Raw genomic sequence first — 17858 nt, 5'->3', positions numbered from 1 at the left:
ATTTTAGTTTTATAGATTATTCTATTATAATACAAAATACACTGTCAACACATACAAGTTATAAATGCAGATCTTTCCCTAATTTATCTTTAGCACCATACAAGTAATGAACATCTGTTGCTGGTCATGAAAAATCACCTGAGAATTTAGAAAGGTCATTGGAAGAGTTCATATTGGCAGATTGTTTTTTTTCCACAGTGAAAATGAAAACAAATACAGGTGTTACACAGAGGAAAGAGAGATGATTTCATACACTGCTTGTTTGCTTTACGACACTAGACTTAGAGTCCGTATTTCAGGAAACAAACAAACTGGGCTCATTTTCCTCTAGATTTCTTCACACACACCAAGACCATCACATATTCAAATCATTTCTACTCCCTAGAGCCTATCAGTGAATTACTGACATAATCCCCATTAAGTGTAAAAACTCATCCTCAGAAGTGTGTAACTTGGCATGCTGTGGGATATTCTGTATGGCAAAGGTGTTGCTGATTAGTCAATAAATAAAACACTGATTGGCCATTGGCTAGGCAGGAAATGTAGGCGGGACAAGGAGGAGAATAAAGCTGGGAGGTGGAAGGCTGAGTCAGAGAGACACTGCCAGCCGCCATGATGAGAAACAGCATGTGAAGATGCCGGTAAGCCACGAGCCATGTGGCAAGGTATAGATTTATAGAAATGGTTTAATTTAAGCCGTAAGAACAGTTAGCAAGAAGCCTGCCATGGCCATACAGTTTGTAACCAATATAAGTCTCTGTGTTTACTTGGTTGGGTCTGAGTGGCTGTGGGACTGGCAGGTGATAGAGATTTGTCCTGACTGTGGGCCAGGCAGGAAAACATTAGCGACAAATGGCGTCCAACGTGGTGGCAAGAGTTTCCACCTAAAACCTGAGAAAAGATTCTAAAATGGAGCTAAAAACAGTTCCTAATTGTCTCTCAAGTGAGCGGCAGCTGCTGGTTTGAGCTACTTGTGGGTTCCTAGCATACGCCCTATGGCAGGAATGAGGCCTCTGCAAGTGGCACATTAAGCTGCATGGTACATTTAGACTTTTCTAGTACAAAACAAAAAAGGAGGTTTTTGGGCTACACGCTGCTTGGATAAAAGCATAGACCCACGATAGCTCCCAGAGCCCTTGGTAAAGTACCACGGCCATGTTGGGAAGCTGAGGTGGGCAGAGCCAGCAGCCACAGCTGCTGCAGTTTAAAGCAATAGGTTCACAATAAGACAGATTCAGGTGTAATAGTTTACAATGTGTGTAAAAATGTACATAGGCTTGGAAGAGAGAGAAAAAGGAATATATACAGTTATATAAACAAATACATAGTTTTAAAAAATAAAGTCTTTAAAGAGACAGTAAAATTAATATAGAAAATAAGCCACATAAAGATGAATATTACACAGAGAATCTGGATTGTGTTGTCTTTGGGATTCTTAACTGCAGAAAGATATTTGATTGTAAAGGAAGCTGAGTTAAACCAATACGTATACTTTAAAGATACCTTGACTTCAAAATTTGGATATAAGGATATGTTGCTTTGGAAAAGAGTCTCTTTTGTTTCCACAGAAACCCAGAGGCTATGGATTTGCTTCAGATTAAGGTACATCAGGTTTGACCAGCCAAGACCCCCTGAAAGGTCTCTGATGACACCATGGCCCAGATGATCCAACATCCAGAATGTTTTCAAGGCAACTGGCTGAGACAATACAACCTCATGGACTATTCCATAATCCTAAAATTTTCTTTATATCCCCATAAGACACAGAGCCCCCCTCCAGCAGGAAGTAGTAAGAGAAGCTACGCCCAAATTATATGTAATTTTACTTTGTTAAGGTTAAAACCTTCCTTTTTGAAAAAAAAAAAAGGGAAGTGCTGTGGGATGTTCTGTATGGCAAATGTGCTGCTGATTGGTCAATAAATAAAACACTGATTGGCCATTGGCTAGGCAGGAAGTGTAGGCGGGACAAAGAGGAGAATAAAGCTGGGAAGTGGAAGGCTGAGTCAGAGAGACAATGCCAGCCGCCATGATGAGAAACAGCATGTGAAGATGCCGGTAAGCCACGAGCCATGTGGCAAGGTATAGATTTATAGAAATGGATTAATTTAAGCTGTAAGAACAGTTAGCAAGAAGCCTGCCACGGCCATACAGTTTGTAACCAATATAAGTCTCTGTGTTTACTTGGTCGGGTCTGAGTGGCTGTGGGACTGGCAGGTGATAGAGATTTGTCCTGACTGTGGGCCAGGCAGGAAAACTCTAGCTACATTGGCACTTACATTTTTCCATGGAGTTCACTTAGCTGTATGTTTTCTAACAAGAATTGGAGATAAGTACAGCCTAGGATGGCACATAAAACGACAAAGAACCTAACGGGCAAATGGAGTGCTCCCAAGAGGCCAATGTACTGTGCAGCTGGAGCTCGGCAGCACATGATGGGTTCTGTCCAAAGATGGTTGGTTGTAGCACAAACATCTTTCCTGGTCTGCCTCGGGTTGTAGACATTTTTGGATTTTGAGATTGAGTGTGGAAATCAAGACAGCATTTGTCAATGTAGGAAGTTTAGTCAACTTAAAAGGGGAAAGAAGATGCCAGTGGAACCAGCGTTTAGCAATGCTAAAAGAAAGCGTGTCTAAGTACTTGTTTCCTGTCAGTCATTGTTCTAAGGCAACTTCTGTGGCCACCAAATGAAATCAGGGCTATCATTCTCTTATTTATACTGTCAACAAACAAACAAACAAACAAACAAAAAAAAAAAACCCAAAAAACAAAACTAGAAACATAGAGGCTTTCCTGGAATAGAGTTGAGTGAATCAGGGCAAAATAAAACATCTGGGGATTGTGCAATAATTAAGCAAGGTGTATTAAAATCATATATGAAGAGGTTCACATGAAGTACTGCTGGTGATCTCGAAAAGGCAGTAGCATTTAGGCGCTGTGTCTAGTCCAGAATGAACACAAAGGGGTGAAATGTGAAGCACCTGGGTTCTAACGAATTATCTTCAAAAGGAATATGGGTTCTTGTGAAAAAGAAGATTCCTGCATGTTGTTGTTAAGTAGATTGGCCCAGATTGTGCAGTATTTGCTTTCTAAAAAATCCTGAGAAGTGATTTTTCATCAGAAAATTTGGTGTGGACATGACACTATCATACCCACAATCATTCACAGTAACTGTAAGAGAAGAAAGAGCCCTGAGAAGTCGAAACCTTGTCTCCTGAAAACTCCTGATGACTTGAAAGAAACCAGGCAGGGAGGGGCTGAGGAGCAGAGGGGCTGAGAGGTGAAACTGTGCATGTGTGGTACATGATTGACTGCAACCAGGAGAGAGGGTCCAAGAGTGATTAGAAATGTGCTTGCATGGATGAATGCATAAGGCGTAATTCATCAACAGTGATTTGGAAAGTCAGGCAGTGAAGCAAAACTGACCCAGAGAGAATCAAGGCACATAGTCTCAAGTGGTTTAAACATGAGCATGAGTCTCTGTGATGAAAAAAACTAACCAGTAACTGTTTTTATTTCTCTCAATATTGTACCTTCAGTGCCTAAGGTGAGCGTATCAGCAGAAATGTTAGGAATTTGGTAAAACGAGCCTGGATTTAGAACACATTCAAATCTCAAAGCAGCCCAAAGGCAAAGTAGAACTCTGCCAGCTAGGTTCACATCCTGAAAGCCCCGTTACCTCAACACCATAAAAAATGGAGGCAGGATGAATGAACCAGCAGCCTTCACTTTGACTCCAGACAGGTCACATTTCATAGCCTTAAGGGATCTACTCAGGGAATGTTTCACCAGATTAATCCATAAGCATTAATTATTGCTTATCAAATGTTCACAATGTAGTGTAATTTATTATAGAATTTTCTAGACATAATATAACTCCTTTCCACTAGCATTACCGCTTTGTAAGACAATTAAAATAATGTTGTCAATTTTTGTGATGTTTCAAAATGATACTTGATTAGGGCTTAGAAAATTTATAGGTACTTCCACAGGATATGTACACGCATCTGTGCTTGCAAGCACACACATATATACCTAGACAAACTCATACATAGATGATCCATACATAAACAAACACAGACTCATAAACATATCTACACATGTATACATACACCCCTGCACACATCCACACACACACATATACACATATTTATATACACAGGTGAATACATACATATATGTGCGCACGTACACACACAGACATTCATGTAGACTCCTCAAGGAGGTCAAAAGTTACCATCATGTAAGGATGTAAAACCAATTCAGTTAAAAAAAATGTTTACAATAAACCTACTGCATGCAAATCTTTGTCCTCATACTCTGTCCTAACAAAGACAAATACAAGGCTTTCTCCTTTGTTTTTATTATAAATACTTTTGGCGGTAGTCTTTATAAGGCAGTTCTTTATGTATAATCTTATTTGATTTTTTACATATAACCTACAGAATAAGTAAAAATAAATCCTATTATTCATAGATAATGCACATGTGTCCTTTAGATGTGGTATCACTGTATATTTAGACACTGGTATGCTTTCTGGATCAACATTTGAAATGAAACTGAAACTTTTAAATTGAGAAGACTTGGTGATCTAGAGTGAAGAATTCAAATCCTATGAACAGCAGTTTCTCGCCCAACCCACTGGTTCTAACATCAATAGATAAGACCTGAGTGTTTCCAGTGAATTAGGATTGATCTTGCAAGCCCTTGGAGCACCTCATTGCAATCCATTGCCAGAGGCCTTTATCATGTAAGCTGTTTTTCCTAGATTAGAAATGAGGAAAAGATGAATGAAACCAGATACTGATAAAGGAAGTAACTGCAAAACGTTTGAAAGAATTGTGAATAATTAATAATTTTGTGGAGAAGCTTGGAATAAAATCAATGAAAAGATAATGATGGCCATGAAATGTTATTTTTGGGATGACAGTAACCATAGAGGGAATTAAAACCAAACAGAAGACTACAGCTGATGGACATCCTACCCATATGGTAGGTCCTTAGTCCTGTGTGTCTGTCACCCCTTTTCTTTCAATCTCTCTTTTCCTCCATTCCCAGCAAGATGATCTGGTGTAACTGTTTCTTCCAAGTTGAGACATCCCCTCTTGGAGGAAGGAGGAGGCTCCTAAGACTCAGAAAGCTAAGAAAGTTACTAGATTCACACACCCTCTCTAAGGGAATAAAATCAGTAACGGCTGGAGAAAGGAGCCTAGCATGGAAGGTGCTGGAGAGATGCTCCTTTCCAGGGTTAGTGGCCATGCTGGGTTGGTCATGCAGTGATGTAGCAGCCTTGAGTTACCCATGCTCTTCTAAGAGTACAGTCACTCATGCTCCTGTTAAGAAAACCCAAAAACTTGTTGTTTTACCAAGTTAGACCGGGGTGGAATCAATAATTTGGCCTGTAGCTGATATTTTATCTTGGTTGAATAGGCATTTGTTGACATCTCCTTGGGAAAAGTCATACAACATATGGAAAATCTTTGTTTAGAGAAATTGATGGACTTCAGACCAAATACTCAAATAACTCTGAACTGCATATATGCTACCACAGGAGAGGCAGCCAATTCATGTAATTTTTTTTTTCCTATTCTCACTGTTCCAGTCAGCAAGAGAAGGTATCTAATGATGAAGAAATATTTGGGATATTAACCTCAGTTGGACAAATGACTTATGAAAATCTATCTTTATTGTTTCTTATGCGATGCAGAAGCTTTTTAAAGATTTGCAATCTCATTTTTCACTTTTTTCTGCTATTAAGCTACTTAAGGCTTCTTCAGAAAGTCCCTGTCACTGTATGTAGATCTTGAAGTATTTCTCTGCATTTTCTTCTAGTCCTTTCAGAGTTTTGATTCTTACATCAAAGTGTTTGATCCATTTTAAACAGGCTTACCCAGGGAGCAGAATTAATCTAGAGTACATGAAGTGTTGAAGAACATGAAAGCATAAATATTCTAGTCAATAAATGGGCAAAAAACCAGAGCAGACCGGTTACAGATGAGTAGAACAAATTGCAGACAAATCCAAGAATGTTCCACATACTTAGCCAACAGGGAAATGCAAACAGAAATGGTAGGTATGGAGATTGCAAATCACTCCAGTTAGAATCACTATCATCAAAAATAAAACCAAACAAATATCAATGATGATGTATCATAAAAGGAGCCCTGCAATAGGAATGTAAACTGTTCCAGCCACCATGGAAATCTATATAGAGGTTCCTATGAAATTAAAAATAGAACTACTGAGCGATCTAGTCACAGCACTCCCGAGTGCATACCCAACTGGCATACAAAAGTTTTTCTGGCCTCGGTGCCCATGAATGTATGAATAGATGTAGGAAACATGTTACTTACCAGGACTCATCAGTTCATTTAGTCAGTATGTGGACAAGGAAATGGACTTCACTATGATATTTCCATTCATGTAAATAATGTACTTGGAGCAATTCAACTTTCTATAACTTCCCTTATTTCTTCTTCACAGTGTCTCCCTCTATATCTCTGACAACGTTACTTTAACTTTCATTTCCTTTTTAATGTTTCCTAGATTTTCATTACAAAAAAGCATGTAAGTTGTTTTCTTGCTAGATGTGTCTTATTTCACTTAGTGTAATGACCTTCAGTTCAGTCTGCCTTCTCCAAAATGATATAGATTCATTCTTTATGGCCACATAGTACTCCATTTTATTTAAAAGAAAAATCTACAATCTTTAAAAGAAGGATCTCCTCCCTTCTCTCCTCCCTTCCATTCATTGATTCTAAATTATTCTGAAAACTATTTATGATCCTCTCTTATGCAACCCTACATCCCCTGGTTCATCATCTTTAATTTAAGCACACAGGTGATGTCCACAAGGCAATCTATGAGTACCACTTCACTGATCCTGGGGTTGACAGCTTGGTCTCAATTTCAGTTCTATTACATATACAAAAGCAGAGTGTTTTCTAGGTCATAAGGTGGTTTTATTTTTTGAACAGTCAACATGTTTTCAAACTCCACAAAATGATCACATTAAAGTATATTTTCCTTAACAGCATGCTGCTCCTTGTACACTGCTCCTATTGATTTAGTTTTTGATGATTGCTGTTCTAAAAGGTGTCAGGTGATAGATGTACTTAAAATTCCAATTTTACCAATAGTTAGTGATATTTTCACATATCTACAGGGTATTCTTAGGCAGTATTTAAACATATTCACCCCTCTTGCCTATTTATATTTTTGCTATGCAGTTGAATTAATTATAAATTTAGTGATCTATATCTCTGCATTTGTGTGTAAAAGCTATAGTTTGAATGCTGTCCCTACTGAGCAGTCGTTGTGTAATTGTTTTCTCCCATTCCATATCTTGACTGTTGTGGATAACTTTGCACTGAAACTAAAACATGGTAAGGTCTCAGTTTCAACTGTGTTAGGTATTTCATCTTTCTCTCTCTGTACATAATCTTTTGTACTTGACATAGTTCCACTTACTTATTTTTGCTTTGATTGTGCTTTGGACAGTTTATGAAAATAGTTATAATGACCAACATCTATAGCTGGAGAATTTCTCTCCAGCTCCTGCCAAGTCCCTCCAGTCCCAGAGCCCACTTATAAAATAAACACACAGACTCTTATATTATTTAAACTGCTTGGCCATTAGCTCAGGCCTACCATTGGCCAGCTCTTACTCTTAAATTAACCCATTTCTATAAATCTATACCTTGCCACGTGGCTCGTGGCTTACCGGCATCTTCACATGCTGCTTGTCATGGCGGCGGCTGGCAGTGTCTCTCTCACTCAGCCTTCCACTTCCCAGAATTCTCCTCTCTCCTTGTCCTGCCTATACTTCCTGCCTGGCCACTGGCCAATCAGTGTTTTATTTATTAACATATTTGCCATACAGAACATCCCACAGCAAACATCAAAGGATTTTCCCATAAATTTTCTTCTAGTATTTCTTTTTTGTTCCCAGTCTTTAAAAAATTTTGAGTTGACTTTTGTTCATAATGAAATAGAAGAATCCAATTTTAGACCTTCCTATGTGGTCATTCTGTTTCAGACACTGTTCACTGGTGATGCTCTGTCCTATTGTGTTCTTGATATTTAGTTAATATTAATTTACCATGTATGGATCCATCTCTTTGTTCTCTACCTGGTCCGATTACTTTATGTTTCTATTTTATACCAGTTGCATGTTATTTTGATTATGTGGCTGTGTAGCATAATTTTAAAATAAGAACTGTGGAAGTCAGCTTTGTTTTTCCTTCTTGTGATTAATCTTTCCAACTATTTTATGTTTCTATTCCATTTTAGGATTTTAAATTTTCCTTTAAAATGCAGTTGGAATGGCGTTAGGAATCAAACTAACTGTAGAAATTTCTAGTAAGGACATTTTAAAAATATTGATTCTTCCATCCATGAACATGAGATGTCTTTATTCACTTGTGTCTTTTCCCCATTTGTCAGTGTTGTACTGTCTAGTGTGCTGGTTTATGTATAAAGTGGCACACTGATTTATTTATGCCCAAGTGTTTTATTGTATTTCCATAGATATCCTTTAACAGATTCTCTCACTTCTCTCACTGTTGTGTCTGGGTGAGGACAATGCAGTTTCTGGACAACACCTTCTCACCATGCTGTCTCTCTGTCCCATGGGAAGAGCTGTGAACCATGAGTTCTTCATTGGCAGTGAGACGGTGATACTATTGATAAGGTGGAATCCTTTTCCTTGCCCATTCAATGTGTCACTTGCAGATTCTTCGTGCTGGGGTTTCCCACATCGGACTTCTGAGTAGTCACAAAGCTATTCTAATCATTGAATTTGTCAAACCAGTGCACTGTGGGAAAATTCCATCATCTCTCCAACATTGATCTCCAAGCTTCTGACTTTAAAGAGTGTCTTACACTACAAAAATTGAATTAAAATAATTTTCCTAATTATAAATATGTAGAACACCAGGAATTACAGTGTATATGATAAACATTTAAAGAATAAAAATTTATGTACAAAAGAGCAAGGAAAATGCTATAAATAGTATTTAAATGCTGAAAGATAATAGAACAGTTACTAAGCTTCTTAATAGACACAAGAATGGTGTATTCAGAAAGAGGAAAGATGGTGTGAGGTTAGAATAAAGATGTAGACAGTCAGGGACTTAGATATGTACTCTTTGTCTCCATAGGTAACTGTCTGTGGAAGTTCTGCCTAAGTAAAGAAGTTACTTGGGGGAAAAAAAGAGAAGGAGAAACTAAGAAAGTAAGCATCAAGCAATCCAACCCACGAGAGCCGTGAAGGGATGCTTTAGGGTTGTGAACAAACAGCAGACGCTGGGAATAATTCATCCAGTCTCTATCAGGAGGAAAAGAAAACTAATGATTACCTAATAAGCCTGGATACTTAGGGGAAAGGAATAGTATCTGTGAATGTTGGATCTAATAGGACAGCTGGGTGATTCAAGGAAAGGTTTAAAGAAAATTAAAGCAGTGAAAAGCAAGGTAGCTATTAACAGCATCTAATGAAGACATGCAAAAAAGGCAGCCACAGGCACTGTGGACTGTTCTGCAAGGGAAGTCACTGACTAGTTCCAAGGAATGTGCAAAGGATAGTTCCTGAGCTTTGATTCAGAATTATTTTCCTACACTGTAGCTTACACACATTTGATGAATTATTCCAATTTATGCTTAATGTATTTATTATGAAACACTTCTTTGACAATTGAGAAATAATTTAAAAATAAATGCTTTGTTTTTTAAGTGTCTAGTAAGTCAAATTAAGGCTAGAATGCACTAGTAGTGATTGGGTGTGAAGAAGGAGGTTTAAGGAAGCGAGAGAATTTTTTTTTTCAGATTTCTTTTAGTACATAGTTACTTCACTGAATGTTTAAAAATAAAACACAACTTCTACAATGTTTTGAATTAATTATAACAAAAGAGGTTTGATAATTCATTTATATTTTAAAGATCTTATTAGATAAAAATCACTAGTGAAATCAGAGACCTATTAATTTATGGTACAGGAAGTTCATCGTCAGCCATGTCTGAAACCTAGCTGAGGTTATAATGTTACTGGGTAGCATATTGTTTCCCTGGAAACTGGGGAGTGTCAGGGTGCAAGGAAAATAACTTTTTGCTGGGGGCGGGGAGTTCAAGACCAGGTTTCTCTGTGTAGCCTTGACTATCTTGGAACTCTCTATGTAAACTAGGCTGGCCTCAAACTCAAAGTGATCTTTCTGCCTCTGCCTCCTGAATGCTGGGACTAAAGGCATGTACCACCTCTGCCTGGCTCAAAAAATAAAATTTTAAGTCTCAAAATTAATGCCTATTTAATATCATTTTTTCTTTTTTTATTCTTATTTATTCTTCTCTCATATAATACATCCTGACAACTATTTCCCCTCCCTCCACTCCTTCCAGATCCCTCTCCATTCCTTCTCCCCCAGATCTACTGCTCCTCAGTTTCCCTTCAGAAAAGAGCAGGCCTCCCAAGGTTATCAACTGAACACAGCATAACAAGACACAATAAGACTAGGCACAAACCCTCATACCAAGATGACTCATCAGTTAGTCACATTTTATTTGTAGTGATCTATTCTCTATTGTATTATAGGGGACTACAGAACCATTTAATTGTTACATTTCAAAAGTGTATTCATGCATTAATTAAACTGGGGTAATTATATCCGACTAATCCATTTTATTTTAAGGTTGTTTTTAATGGACGTTTATATTCACTGGTTTCTGAAGACTGTGTCACTTTGTGATTCTTCTGAGAATACGAAATGTGAGAAAACCAATACTTTAAATTGAAAATAAGAAGGGAAAGGTCTATGACAGAAGAGTGGACAGCAAAGGTGTTATGAGAAGGGCTTTAAAAGAAGGTAGAACCCTTGGTTGTATCCTAGAAACAATGAAAACAAAATAAAAAAGAAAGACAATACTCAAGATAAGATGTTACCCCTCAAAGTTTTCCCCTAAGAATTCCCATCAACAGAAGTTTATCTCAAGAAGCTGCACAGAGACCCTGGGGGCAGAAATAAATTCTTAGCTATTGTTTACCCAGTATAAATTTGTCATCTATTTTATAATGTGTCCAAGTGTGTTTGACACAGACACCCATTAATGTTATGTGATGTTTGATGGTTACAACATATTCCCCTTAAATTCATCATTGTAAGGTGTGCTATAGCTGAACTTCCACCTCACCTGTCCTCGGGCATGTCACCTGTCGTCATGAAGTGGAAGAAAAGCACTAAGGAATACCATTAGGGCACAGTGGTGAGAATGGCAAAGCATCAACCCCTAAGAAGCTTATTGCAAGTTGACACAAGGCAGTTTGTGCAAACATGGATAGGGAGGTTTTTTTTATTTGTTTTTTGATTATTAAGAGATTTTCTATTCATTTTACATACCAACCACAGATTCTTTCCATTAATTCTTAAAGATTTGTGATGTCAACAAATTTCTCCTGTGCATGCCAGGATTTCGGCACAAAGCAGTTACTTCTCAACCAACAATTGAAACTTTCCTGGAAGTTAATTCTAAAGTTAAATTCATGGTTTCTTTGTCACTAGAGGAGGGGCTTTCCCGTGAGAAGAACACTGGGTGATTTCATGAGTTCTAAGCAGCAGGTGTCATAGTGTTTTCTACCCTTGACGTCATTTGTGTCAGAACATGGCCAGAAGAAGAGAAAATAGCAAAAACATCTAATTTCCAACAAGTTCAAAAATTAAATTAGAAATATCAAACAGAATTTTTTTTACCAGAAATTCTCATGAATAGATTGTGTTTGACAAAATCTGGAAAATTTTATAATGAGGAGACATAAAGATATTAAGTGATGGATGGCAATAGTTACTTTCCAGGTTTTTATTTTCTCACATACTGTCTTCAATCTTACTCCTTGTCTTTAATAACAGATACTGATTTGTGTGGAAAAGAGCTATGCATCTCAAGATAACTACTCTTGTCTCAGTAGCAATTTCTTACACGAAAGAAAAGCAAGTCTACCTTCTCAGTAAGGACAAACATATCCTTTTATGTTGTTACATGGCTCCTTGCAGGTATTTCTTTTCGTGTTTTTGACAGTTGTGCTTTCATTATTTACTGTCATGCACCTCTACATTTGTATCTGCTGCCCCTTAAATGAAATGCCAAGGAACATGCTTTAATAATCTTTATAAATCAAGAAGCCAACATAGGATCTGAATCTTAGTAGATTCACAGTGCGTATATTTGTTTAAAGAGAAATTCAAGGAATCAGAAACCAATCACAGAGAAATTGTGCTTCTAAGATTATTAGAAGAAATTTGCCGTGTGTGTGTGTGTGTGTGTGTGTGTGTGTGTGTGTGTGTGTGTGTGTGTGCACGTGCTTGTGTGTATGTTTTCCGTGTGTGTATGTGTTCACATGTGTATATGGTTGTTCTCATCTGGCTCATGTGGAGGCCAGAAGGCAGCGTCTCATGTTTTCCTCTATTGTTTCCCACCTTGACATGGTCTTTCACATGTCATTTTGTCAACCTGTCTCCAAAGCCACCAAGAGCTGGGGTTACAGACACATGACACTGTGTTCAGCTTTTACATGGGTGCTCGGGTTCCAAACTCAGATCTACATGGTTACTATGTGAGCACTTAAATCATTGAGCTGCCTCCAAATTGCTAGGGCTCATTGCTATTATATGTGTGTTATGTAGCAATTACCTATGAACTGAAACACTCCATCCTATGGTGATATTTTAATTGTATTGAAATGTGATTTTATTTGTATGTTAATAAATAAAGTTGCCTGGGGGTCAGAGCTAATAGCAAGCCATAGAAACTGGGTGGTGGTGGTGTACACCTTTAATCCCAGTACTTGGGAGGCAGAGCTAGGCGGATCTCTGTGTGTTCAAGGATACAGCCAGCATGGAGACACACGCCTTTAATCTCAACACCAACCATAGAAGACCTGGAGGTCTGTACAGACTGACAGTGATGAGGAGGTCATGTGGTTGGGTTTTCAACCAATAAGAAGGCAGAATAGAAAGTCAATAAAAAGCACAAACACACAGGAATTAGGTCTCTTGTGTAGAGGTAGGACAGCAGCGGCAGTGAAGGGTAAGGTTTTTAATCTCAGCTCTTAGCTATTGCTCTGACCTCTTGGCTTTCATCTCTGAATCGGCTCTGTGTTTCTTATTTAAAAAGACGGTTACATCTACACCATTCATCCTGTAGAAGGGTTTATTAAGACTCAAGAAATAGACAATTAACAAGTCCCAGATGGTTCCTGAAATTCAGAAGACTCATAAGTGGCTATCTTATTGCTATATAAACAGTAACAACTGTGTGGAGAGGATGCTGTCCTATCTATGAGTTACCTGACAGGCTCTGATCAGGCTAACTGCCTACAAGTCACTTAGGGAGCTCTCATGAGTGATCAGCTCTACTTTGGGGCTTATTGATGTAGTTGACTTTGAGTCATCTGTGCTCCTGTAAGTAACCCCTTGCTAATACTCCTGTTTATCTCATCTAGACTTGAGTAGAATTATGTATTTGGTCTGAGTCAACCCTGAATCAATGCTTTTCCACATCTTCCTAGAAAAAAAGTCACCCAACAAAATCAATTAAGTACTTCAAAATATGCCAACTATTGTAGAGACAAAAAGTGACACTGGCTTCCTCTGTCTCTCTGTCTCTTATACACACACACACACACACACACACACACACACACACACACACACACCTGATGGCGCCTGGTTGGGAAGATGAATGGGATCAGAGTGAGTTACTGGGGACAAAAGAGCGCTGTTGGGGAGTAAACATTATAAAAATACATTATATATGTATATAAATATCATAATTAAGCTTATTACTATGAATAATTTATATATGAGCATAAGAATACAAAAGACATTTGGACTCTTTCTGTGTGGTGTGTCATAAGGAAAGGAATGTCTGAAAATGAGTCAGGAAAATTCTGTCACTACCCTAACAGTACTCTTAAAAACTGAACACATTTTATAGCATAATAAAATTATTCCATTTGATGCTTTGAGAATAGGAAGAGAAGAAAGAACTGCTTTCTAACAAGATTTCACAAAATGAGTGCTTTTGGGGCAATTTGGAAAATCCCAGTCAGAAGAAGCAAAGAACATAACATCTGTTTTGCGAAGCATCGACCTTTGTAAATAAATGCTCCATGATTCTCCTCATTTCCCTCTGACAAGTAAGGCTCATCATTCTCAGAACTTTTACTGATTCCATATGTTATCACAAGCCTCAATATGGAATTAGGGATGAAAATAAGGATGCTTTGAACATAAAATTTGTGTCTAGGATCTCTTTGAAAGTAGCAGGTGATACAGGGATGAGTAGAGAGAAATGCTGATCCTGGGTGCTGGCATCTTGCTATTCAGTGAATGTTTTTTGACAATATTGTAATCATTTCTTGCCATATATTTTGCTAGTTTCTAAAAGCCAGAGTATAATTTGTACAATTAAATAAAATCTTGATGTTTTTCAATCAAGGAAACCAAAACACTCAAGACAATATGGATGAAACCGTGAAAGGAAAGCGAATAGCTTTTAATGCAGCCACTTCATTCTTGATCCTAACACAGCTCTGAATTTCAATTAATGATGCCCTTCAAATGGCTCATGCTTTGATAATTAGTTTGGACCTGTGTCAAATTCATTTATGTGAGGAATCAGCTCTCAAAGATAAAAAGAAAACATGCATCAATTTAGAGTTACACTTTCAACTTCTGAAAAACATGTCTTTCATTTTGAAAATTTTCAGATGCTGAGAGAGGCTGGATGAACATCTGTCTCCTTATCACCAGATTATCATCTGGGAACATCCTACACACCTGCCTTTTCCCTTCCTCTAGGATGCTGGATGTATCAAGATATCTCAGGCATTTATTCATGCATTTTCTAAGACCAGGGAGTTTTCCTACCAAATCACAATACTCACACATAATGTAATCAGCACTGATTAGAAGTCATGACACAACACAAAATGTTTCCTCATTGTAGCAACAACATGTTTCATTTAAAGATTTTTATTGCTCATTTAGGATTCAGAATTTGATTTATCTCTGATTTTTATCACATCAGTTTCCCACCATGTTTAAAGCAAGGTTAGAACACTGGGTCTTCATAGTTGTTCCTCTCACTCTATTAAAAGACAATGTCCATGAAGAAGATGAATAGAGGGGTCATAGTACACATACCTGCCCTGTTCTGAAGCCATAGGAAAGAAACATATTTCCACCTTGGCTTACCGAGTGAAGTATCAGGACTTTATGGATTCAAATCAGATCAATGGAGAACTTTCCCCCTGGAACTGATGGTTTTTATTCTGAATTAACTGCAAAATTTTAATCTAAAGCTTTTTCCATAGAGAATGAAGCTTGCAGTTTCTCTCATCTTGATGCTGTGGTAGATCAGAATATTTGAGATTCTAGAAAGTTCTCGAAGTTCTTTCCAGTCACAATGGCTCAAAGAAGCATTGTTTGAAATGCACATTATTCAGAGAAAAATGTTGTTGGTATTCTATTTAACTCCCCTTAAGATGAATGTGCATTCTCTCCATAATAGTTTGGAACCAATTTGGAGAATTTAGGTATACGATGGACTTTTGGTCCTAAATATCACAGTTTACAGCTACCATGAATAGAGGTGCTATTCTGCCTATTTCGAGTTCTCTACTTCATAACATTTAACTTTTATTTTAATATTAATCCACCATTCCTACCAAGTGTGTTAACTCACTCTGTAATGTCACCTCACTCCTGTAAGACACGTTCCAGGATAGCTTAAGAAGACACAGTTGACCATGATGCCATTTCAACATTTGTTTTCAAAAAATGTTTTACCATGTGTAGTGTGGTATGCATGGCATATCATGAGTGTGGGAGTCAGAAGACAATCGTGGGAGTTGGCTCTGTCCTTCCACCATGTAGGTCCCTGGGTCAAACTCAAGTCATCAGATGTAGCAGCTTGCACCTTCCCTTGCTGAGTCATCTTGTGAGTACACCAGGATTAGGGAGATAGTTCTGGTGGGAGCCATGTGACTTCTGTGGGGAACAAGGCCTGTGAATAGCACAAACAGCTCTCCTTGTGGCAAGACTGTGGAGACTCTGACCCCTGTGGACAGCTCACTGCATAATTCTGGGCATGCCCCTGAGAGTGTATGTGATGTGTGCTACTTACTTTCACTATGCTAGCCATACTGCTAGCCTGCATGAGTCACAGTAAGTCATGCAATTTAATAGTACATATTTGCATAACTGTTCTGGAAAGAATGATTTTAACCACTGGAGTCTTGAAAAATGTTTTTAAATAGATGATATCAGGAGTTAACGGGAACAGTCTGGAAACAGGGAATGAAGCAGAATCATAGAAACTCACAGTTTCTTCATTTCTGGTAACTGCAAAAACCCCACGTAGTTAAGGGAGAAGGACACAAGTACAAGGGGTAAACAGTGCCAACTCTTAAGAATAAGTTTCTAAGCTAGGCTGCTTATAGGATAAAAGGAAAAACCTAGTATATACCCAGAGCAGATAGAATAATACAGAATGTAGAATGGATTGATCTAGTTTTGGCTGGTGAGTTGATCGTGAGAACACAGACCCTACCAGATGTAAATATTAACTATAAGAGACAAACTGTCTCTCACCCTGCATGACACTGTAACCACATATGCTGCCAACTGGGCACACTGTTCTACCTGTAGGTGTGCCCAGTTAGAAAAGATGCTTTGTAACTTGCAAGACTGCTTATGCTTCTAACAGTAGTGATATAGATCAAAAGGTAATGGCTACAGATGTGAAAGTTGGGGGATACAAGGGGAAAGAACAAAGAACAAACTGATAATTATTGTAACCATTTTTAGAAACTTAAGTAAGTTTCTAAACTTATTGTGAAACTATTCAAGCAAACCATTGAAACTGTATAAATAAAAATGGCCAGGCTATCCATGGCCACTTATTTGAACAACAGGTTGTCACAATTTCTTCATGCCACCGACTTCACATCAAACCCATCTCCCAGCATAGTTCAGTCAGGTAAACACCTGCTTTGCATACCTTCAAGCAAAAAGCTGGGTATGGCAGTTTGTAATCTGTGTTCCTGGTGTGGGGAGATATGGGAGGGGCAGATCGGAGACACTCTGTGTGAATTCTCTAATTCTAAATACTGTGGATTCTATAATATGAGCTCATATAGTTTGGTTTAGATTTGGACCCAAATACTGGGAGGGTTCAAAAGCAGATTTGAAACCATTAAGCAGAAAGCAGGATGCTTTTTTCTATCTTTTAAATGAGCTGTACCACACACCTGGCAATGCCTAGTGTTCCTCTGTGGCTGGGCCTGTAAGCTGTATAGAACCCACTCCTTCCAAAGTTGAGATAATCTATTTCTAAGATGTGTCTCTGTCCTTCCTCACTTACCTAAGGCACCTTCTGATTGGTTTAATAAAGAGCTCAATGGCCAATAGCTAGGCAGGAAGAGGATAGGCAGGACTTCCAGGCAGAGATAAGAACTCTGGGAAAGAATCTGAGGTGGGAGAATTCACCAGCCAGACATGGAGGAAGTCAGCTGTATGATACTGAGGAGAGGTGATGCGTCACATGGTAGAACATAGATTTATATAAATGAGTTAATTTACATTTTAATAAATAGTTGGGGATAAGCCTAAGATGAGGCCAAGCTTTTATAATTATAAAAAGTCTCTGTGTCACCATTCAGGAGATGACAGTCTAAAGACAGATCTGCTTTAGCCAGAAGTTTTCCTGTCCCACAGCTGCTTGGTCCAAAATAAACACAGAGAGGCTTATATTAATTACAAACTGTTTGGTATATGGCTCAGGCTTATCATTAACTAGCTCTTACAACTTAA

This window comes from Peromyscus californicus, unplaced genomic scaffold (assembly GCF_007827085.1).
Source record: "Peromyscus californicus insignis strain IS unplaced genomic scaffold, ASM782708v3 Scaffold_6__1_contigs__length_162567912, whole genome shotgun sequence".
Classification (NCBI taxonomy): Eukaryota; Metazoa; Chordata; class Mammalia; order Rodentia; family Cricetidae; genus Peromyscus; species Peromyscus californicus.
The sequence above is the reverse complement of the archived record's forward strand: the minus strand, read 5'-3'. Positions refer to the sequence as shown.